Genomic DNA, 9,249 nt, shown 5'->3' with positions numbered 1-9,249 from the left:
CCCTCTCCCAACCTCCCTGTCCCTCTCATAAATATTACTGTGCGCCATCTGTTGGGTGAAAATGGCACTTCTTGCAGATTCGTCGTTTTTCGATCCTTAGGTGTTTCGGATTCGCACAGTGGCTGGCTGGGGGAACAAATTTTTGTTCGCGATAGTACAGTTGGAGAAATTTCCGCGAGGGACACTGTGTTGATGGCAGTAGTAGCGACAGACAGAAATGATCTGGTAACAGTTGCTGGGGGTGAAGCAGGGGATAGGATTTGCGGGGAAGGTGAGTGATGGGGGAGAGGAGGGGTTGTGGTGGGGGTAGGTGGGTGTTAGGGAGAGGTTAAGTAGCCATGAGTTGTCAACAAACTCCGCGTAGATAATCATTCCAATTCGATTTTTCTATTAAAAGTAAAAGGTAGTGCCAACAAGCTGCTAATGATGGTTCAGTATTTGATGGAATTAGTTCAATACCTAAGCAAACAGGTATCGCCAACCCGTAACCTTATCTTTCGCCTCCGTCATTCCGTCTTCTCATCGGAAAGCTTTATATTGTTGATGGAGAATTTACAAATATTTAGAATCGATTTTAGCTGCTTCTCATGCAAGTTGCTTAACAAAGATACTGTAACTTACATTGCAACTTGTGAATACAGAATTTAGCATCCTGTAATAGTCCATTTTATATTTGTATTAGTCAACTACTGTTATCTTAAAACCGAACGCTGGCAGAATAAGGAAAATACATCCTTTAGACTAACGGCGTAATTTGTTATCCTTTCATAATTGTATAGGCACTTACCCTGGTTACGGATGGATGAGCCTGGCCTTCATACCAGACTATAAATTTAAGCATACTCCTGTCAACACTTCCATAGGGCCAATCCCTCATATCTTAACAGGCCTATATAACTTTATGCTTATGTGCATGTGTGTGATTATACGAGTCTTAAACGTGCATAATCTTTCTTAATAGGCCTATATAACTTTATGCTTATGTGCATACGTGTGTGATTATACGAGTATTAAACGTGCATAATCTCTCTCTCTCTCTCTCTCTCTCTGACACACGCAGTAGAGTACCTTACATACAGTCACACTGGTAACCTTGCCGTTGGCAGGAATAAAGATACAATCAGTCTATTTTTCAGTTGTCATATAAAGTGAAAATCGGACATAATGTCTCTGTTAAAGATGGTGATATATTTGACAAAATACACACGACACACACAAAATTATCAGCACTATGTAAGACTTGCATTGCTACAAATTGTGCATGCACCTAAAGTTTTACGAAATCTTCATAATGTAATATCTACAAATATGCTAGCAGTAGCTGTCGCCCCGTCCACACAATTGTTCTAACTAGCCTCCACACACACACACACACACACACACACACACACACACACGCGCTGACAGTTGTAATGCTTTCGCCTGACATCAACTGTAGTAAGACGGGGGTTCGCGCCGGATCGGGTGTGAAAAGTTTCACGAACGAAGTGGGAGGTTACTGTTCCTCTTTAGGGAGGGAATGGTTGTGTGCGTGTGTGAAGGTCACAGCCTTGCCCTAGCTCGGACTGTATGGGCATTCAACTATCTTTCTGGAGAGTAATGACGATCATGTCAATCACGTTATCCTGACAGACCCGGTGAATTACACACACTCACCCAGACGCATTAAATTTTGGTAGGCAGTTCTCCTTTCAGCCCACTCCTTCCACACACTCTAAGAGGTAATATCACATACTTATTGTCTCATACAACTCACACTTGAGGAGAATATAGCTGAATAATAATTTTTTCTGGGAATTTGGTCGAAGGAGGGACTTATTTGTCCCACTACATTTAAACAAGAGGTGTTTCTCAACCCAACTATTCTATTCTACCGAGTTTCTAATAAACTTCATGCATCAGTCTAGTACAATGCATTCTAACATTTGTCTGGATAAACAAATACCATTAGCTGAACCAAGAGCAAAAAACGTCACTGACAGAATGTGTCAATACCAATTACTATGTTTGGTTAGCACTCGGTTTGCAATGTTCTTGTAAACCAGTGCTTTCCAAACTGGGGAACGCGCCCTCCTTTGGGATGTGTGAGGTAGATAGAGGAATGACCTGAAGCCATCTTCCAAAAATTGCTATTATATTGCTGTACGGCGTAGAAGCCTGACCGCTGAGGAAGAATGAAGAGAAACAGTTGGACAGGACAGAGCTGAGAATGCTGCGATGGCTGATGGGAGTGTTACAGAGAGAGAGAAGGAGGAATGATGACATCAGAGCTGAGGCAGGAGTTGCGTCAGTTGTGGAGATGGCATGATAGGTATGTTTGAGGTGGTATGGGCATGTGACCAGGATGGAGGAAGTTGATCCTGTGAAGGTGGCATGGAGGAGTCAGGTGGAAGGGAGAAAAACGAGGGGAAGACAAAGGATTAGGTGGAGAGATGGAATTGAGAAACAAATGAGGCAGTTAGGCCTGGAGGAGAAGGACGCAGCGGTCAGAAGTTACTGACGAATCCATCTCATTCAGCTGCTGTCTACTGACCATCAAGTCATGGCCTTCCCAACCACAGCCAACTAAGTAGTATATAATTCACTATGATCTGATGGATATTTTGACTTCAAATACTATCATAGGTTGAAGAAGTTACAATGCCCAGGAAATTTAAAAGAATATGCAGTAGAAATAAACAATAAAGTAGGAATATGCGCTTACGCTCAAATGGCTTGAATATGCATTTGCATATGCACATATGCAAATGCATGATCATCCCAAGCCTATTTATGAGTCTCTGTGAGATAAACTGAGAGAGTTAGACAGCGAGAGACCCAGTATCATACACTGCACAACACACACACGCAGACGCTGTTGACTGACCTGAAAAGGTCTAGGTCTGGTTTATGTTTAAATTAGCTTGTGACGAGCAGCCAGCATGTGCTTATGATTCAGGAAATATATCAAATTCACATTAACAGCTAGCAAAGATGCATTTGTCTTAAAATCTGACATACTTTATTGCCGTTTGAGGTAAAAAATATACTAATGGGTGACTGAAACAACAAAGAAATGGAATATTATATTTAAACTTTATTTTCCATGCACTACATATCAACGTTACAATTAAAAATGTATGAACAACTTTTGTGAGACGTATCTGAGGTAAACGTCTGATATTAGTCTGTGTTACAACAGGGATGTTATAAATACCGAAGGGGGGCGAGTTATTATATAAGGTTATGTGTTGGTTATGTCTGTGTTTATATCAACCTTTCATGATCACTGAACTGACCATTTTCCATCATGTCATGAACCATCACTTTACAGCTTGTTGCTACTTCGAGTGTTCTCGTACCATAAAAATACATTCATTTAAAATCAAAGAAAATCATGTTACGACATAAAATGGCTACTAAGCCTCTCCCCAACATTCCCCTACCCCCACTCCCATCCCTCCCAACACAGCTACTCCCACTACACCCAATCCCTCACGTCTCACCCCTCCCACGACACAGCTACCCCGACTACCCCTCAGTCCCTCATCTACCCAGCACTTCCCACCCCTCCCACCACACAGCTACCCCCACGTCCCACCCCTCCTTTATCCCCAACACTGTTACCAGATTAAATTATTTGCTGCTCCTGCTGCCTCCTACACGGTGTCCCGCGCGGAAATTTCTCCAACTGTACCTTCCATACCACACTCAATAAACTTATGCCACGATATTTCTTACACTCACTTCGGCCACCTTTATTTTCCTATTGGGGTACAATCACAGCCTGTTTCCACTCTGCTGGCACAGTTTCACTCATCCATGCTTTGTTACTTATCTTCAACGACTAATTAATTCCACTGCACTTAATCATCTCTGCATACACCTCATCAACCCCAGCTTTTTTCCCTTTTTTCAACCGTTTCATAGTGTTTTTCTCCAGAGCCAGTGTCACGTCTCCTATCACTGCATTCGTTCTCTGCACACTCCCCAAACCAATCATGTTTACGGTGGCTCTGCTCTCTCTATTCCCGTTCAACAAGGGTTCCGAAATTTTTTTACCGTCTGGTCCTTACTTCATCCCCCCTGGGTCAATAATATACCACTTACATCCTTCACACTTTCAAATTTCTGCAAAATAAGAATTAAAACCATGGTTTTATGTGGATTAATGCCAGAGATGTACTACAGCGTATAGGATTATGAACTTTAGAGAGTGTGTGCGACCTGTAAATATTATTTAGTCCAAAAAAGTTCTCAGATCTGACTTTATTTCTTATTTTTTAACCAATGGAACAAACTCAGGGGGCGCAAGCACGGACACTCCATACTTCGAAAATAAGGATCACCCGATATATATAAATATATATATATATATATATATATATATATAGAGAGAGAGAGAGAGAGAGAGAGAGAGAGAGAGAGAGAGAGAGAGAGAGACAGACAGACAGACAGACAGACAGACAGACAGACAGACAGAGACAGACAGACAGACAGACAGACAGACAGACAGACAGAGAGTGTTGTTACAGTTATAACTTTTTTGATACAAGTCAGTCATAATTCCAGTTTCAGCAGGTCTTCTAATCTACAATCTCCGATGTGAAGTTTTTGTATAAAAATATAATGAAATTTTATTACGGTTATTACTTTTGTTTTTCCGGACATATCCAGATCCGTCGTATTTCCAGTTTCATCGTCTCCTAATCCATTTGATCACTACATTGTTGTATGAATAAGGTTACGTTGATGAGATATAGTATGGCCTGTTTAGCATAGGCTCAAGGCCCACAGGGTTATGCCAAAGTTTTGAGGGACGATGATTTGAGTTCACTGAGCTAATCATGTTTATTTCCTGTTCAAGGTTTACGTGGCACCAAATATAACGCCATATTATTGCAAAGAGTAAGTAAGAGATATATGAGAGCTAGGAGGGTTAGTTGTGGCAGGGAGGTTTTGAAAGTGAGTGAGTTGGATAAAAGAGAGAAAAGGATAGAGCATCAGGAGAAATTGAAAGATGAGTGGAACGCAGTGAAAGATCGAGAAAGTGGCAGTGTGGAGGAGGAATGGCGGTTGTTTAAGGGTGCTGTGGTGGGGCATGCAGGAGAGGTGTGTGGTGTAAGACGTGTGGGTGGTGGTGTAAGAAAAGGAAGTGAATGGTGGTGCGAGGAAATAAGTATGGCTGTGGCTGAGAAGAGACGTGCATATGAAGTGTGGCTGCAGAGGAAGGATGAGATGTCATATGAGAGCTATAAGGAAAAGAGGAATAGGGCGAGAAGGGCTGTGCGTGATGCTACAGTGGCAGCAGATGAGAGGTGGGGTAGGCGGCTGACAGAGAATTTTCAACAGAATAAGAAAATGTTTTGGAGGGAGGTGAAAAGGGTGCGAAAGGGAGAGTTTGGGAAGGAAGAACGAGTAAAAGCAGAGGATGGAAGGATGTTAATTGAGATGGATGCAGTAAGGAAGAGATGGGCAGAGTATTTTGAAAGATTGTTAAATGTAGAGGAGGAAAGGGTGGCTGAGATTGTGGTGGATGGAAGGGTGCAAGGAATAAATGTGTTGGGAGAGTTGAATGATTCTTTGATCACGAAGGAGGAAGTGGAGAAGACAGTAAAGGAGATGAAAACAGGGAAAGCTGCAGGTATGGATGGGTGTGCTGTGGAATGCCTGACAGGTGGTGGAGTGACTATTGTTGACTGGTTAGTAAGATTGTTGAATGTGTGCTTTGTGAAAGGCATGCTGCCAGTTGACTGGGCAAGTGCTTGTGTGGTCCCGTTGTATAAAGGCAAGGGTGATAAGTATGAATGTACTAGCTTTAGGGGTATAAGTCTGTTGAGTGTTGTAGGTAAGGTGTATGGTAGAGTGTTAATTATGAGAGTTAGAGAGGGTACAGAGGGAGTGATTGGTGATGAGCAGTGTGGCTTTAGGAGAGGGAGGGGATGCGTGGATCAGGTGTTTGCGGTGAGACAAGTGTGAAAAGTATTTAGCGAAAGGCATGGATGTGTTTTGGGCATTTATGGATTTAGAAAAAACGTATGATAGAATTGATAGGGAGACTTTGTGGACAGTTTTAAGATTGTATGGACTTGATGGTAGGTTACTAAAAGGGGTGAAAAGTTTTTAAGTAAATAGTAGAGCGTGTGTAAGAGTGGGAAATGCTGTGAGTGATTGGTTTCCTGTGAGAGTGGGGCTGCGAAGGGGATGTGTGATGTCGCCTTGGTTGTTTAATATTTACATGGATGGTGTTGTAAAGGAGGTGAATGCAAGAGTTTTAGGTGGAGGTCTGAGTCTGGTAAATGTTGATGGTGGAGAGTGGAATCTGAAGCAGCTGCTGTTTGCAGATGATACTGCACTGGTGACTGATTCAGAGGAGAGATTGAGACAATTGGTAGAGGAGTTTGGAAGGGTGTGTGAAAGGAGGAAATTGAAAGTAAATGAGAATAAGAATAAAGTGATGAAGTGTACGAGGTTGGTTGATGGTAGGGGGATGAATATAGTTTTGAATGGCGAGTTGCTTGAGGAGGTAGAGTGTTTTAAATATCTAGGGTCACATGTTGCTGTGGATGGAAGAATAGATGCAGAAGTGAAGTTTAGAATAAATGAAGTAGGAAAGGTGCTGGGAGGAATGAAAAAAGTGTTTAAATGTCGTTCGCTAAGAATGGATGTAAAGAGAAGGCTGTATGAGGGTGTTGTGGTACCGACTGCATTATATGGGGCTGAAACATGGAATATGGGTGTAGCAGAGAGGAAAAGTTTGAATGTAATGGAGATGAGGTGTCTGAGGAGTATGTGTGGAGTGACGCGTATGGATCGGGTGCGGAATGATGAAGTGCGAAGGAGAACTGGAGTTGTTCAGGAGATGGCTGGTGGAGTTGAGCAGAGGGTGTTGCGATGGTTTGGGCATATGGAGAGAATGGATAATGAGCGATTGGTGAAAAAGATAACTAGATCTGATGTGAGAGGTGTAAGGCTGAGAGGAAGACCACGAATAGGATGGATGGACAGTGTGAAGAGAGCGCTGGATGCAAGAGGGATGTCTGTTGAGCAAGGAAGAGTGGCTGTGCGTGAGAGAAATAAATGGAGACAAATTGTGAATGAATAAGTGATGACGCAGCCCTGAGGGGATATTCTCCCGCATTTGGTCTGATCAGCTATTTCAGGTCAGGTGCGGGTAAGGGGATGAGTCTTTTATGATGTGGCAGGGGTAAACCAGCTCTGCTGTCGGGCCCTGCTGCGGATGTCACTGATTGCATTGCACAGCTGACCCTTGTGCGGTGTGGTGCGGTGAGGATCTGTCCGTTCTCCCCTTTGGGGCTAAGATGTGAATGAATGTGTTTGAATGGATGAGTAAATGGGGAGTGTTTCGTCCTGTCTCGGCTACCTCCCTTTCCTTGGGGGAAGCAGCCTGGGTATATAGATATAGATAGATAGATTATTGCGGGCTCTTCCTCTCCTTGATAAGGTGCCATAAACTCATGGAAAAACTTAGGTTTAGTGTTAAATGGTTCGTTTTCTTCTTCGGACAGTATTAACCGACCCGACAAGTGAAATGATTTATAATGATAAATATCAATTTTTTCCCCTCTTTATGTTGGTTAAAAAAGGACATAAAGATTCAGCAAGAAAAAGAGACATTTTATGAAATGAAAAATCTCGTCTGATGTTACTCGAGCAATGGAACTGCGTTCCAGTTGCTTCAGATTAATTCATTAGAGGAGAAATAGCACGACTTCAGAATTATATTAATTACAGCCATACCGTTTATATATACAGTCTCCCCTAATCAGTTATCTGTGGTTATCTGTGTGGTAATAAAATAGTTTGACTCAAAACTGTGGTAAAGTATTTGTGCCATGTACAGATTTATCCATCTAGAGGTAATATAAAGGAGAGATGAACGTTGATGCATTCCAGTTATATGAATATTGTAGTTATTTGCTAAGATACGTTTCACCATAGTGAAATTAATTTAAAATGCACATCAACCCGTCTCCAACTACACCACGTTAAGGTCATTTACCCATCCACCTGTTTTCCCTATTACATCTATTTTCATCCCAATGACACATTACCTTTCATAGACCTTTTCTTTTCGCCCTGAACCCATTTTCGTTTTGGATCCATTTCCCCCTTGGATTTGTTTTCATCCTATAGACCTGTTTTCACCCAATATATATATTTTCCACTATGGATCTCTCCCCCATAGGCTGTTCCCTCCCCCCATGGATCTGCTTTCTCATAAGGATCTGCTTTCTCCCATGGCCCTAGTCTACTCATGGACCTATTTTAGTCAATTATCTTTTTACACCATAGACCTATTTTTACCTGCGCTGAAGACGACGGGTCTACAAGTGGTACACCTGAGGGATATTTTTTTTCTTATTCAAGTAAAGCTTCAACATCTGCTCTTGGCTAGCCCAAAGCGATTTCCTTATGAAATATAAAATTGCTCGGCTTGAAATTTTGAGTTGATTTACATGTCAGGTGTTGCCTAAGCTGACGCATCAGCTGACTATTAGGCAATTCTGAATTTCGGTCATCATCATCATCATCATCATCATCATCATCATCATCCAGACCTTTCCCACCGTAGGGCAGGGTGGGGAGTAACAATGTCCAGACAACCCAAATTTGCATAGTCCAATGGGCCAAGCTTCAATTCACTCATCATTCAAGCCCCCAGAATCTTGGCCCCATCGGATACGCCAGAAACATTCACCACGTTCTGTAGCCTCACATAAACGTATCCGATACAGTCAATGGGGACGCTGTCACATAAAAAAGAGGTTGATCATGCACTTCTCCTCACAATATTCATCCAGCCAGCTCGATCTCTTGTCAGTTTCCTAGCCACGCCGACTTCCAAACCCTTCTTCCTCACACACTCATCTACTATATCTCTTCACCTTCTCCTTGGCCGACATCGCCTCCTCACTTCTTCAAATTCGCTCAGATATACCATTTTCACTACTCTATTGTTATCATTCTCTCCACATGACCATACCATCTCAGTACACTCTTTTCGATTCTGGTGTTCACAGACTTCCTCACTCCACATCTTTCACGAATCACACTACTTCGTATCCTATCCAGTCTGTACTCCACGTACATTCCTCAGCAGTCGCATGTACACTGTTCTCGCTCTTGTCACCATAGTCTCACATCGATATGATAAAGTTGGCACTAACACTGTAACAGCACAGTCAACATGTTTCAAAGGCAGCATCAGCCTTTCCTTCTTTGTGTCAAATACTTCATATTTTCCTC

The sequence above is a fragment of the Coenobita brevimanus genome, chromosome 50 (genome assembly GCF_032717465.1).
Source record: "Coenobita brevimanus isolate Jiangsu-jjx chromosome 50, ASM3271746v2, whole genome shotgun sequence".
NCBI lineage: Eukaryota > Metazoa > Arthropoda > Malacostraca > Decapoda > Coenobitidae > Coenobita > Coenobita brevimanus.
Note: the sequence above shows the minus strand (reverse complement) of the source record.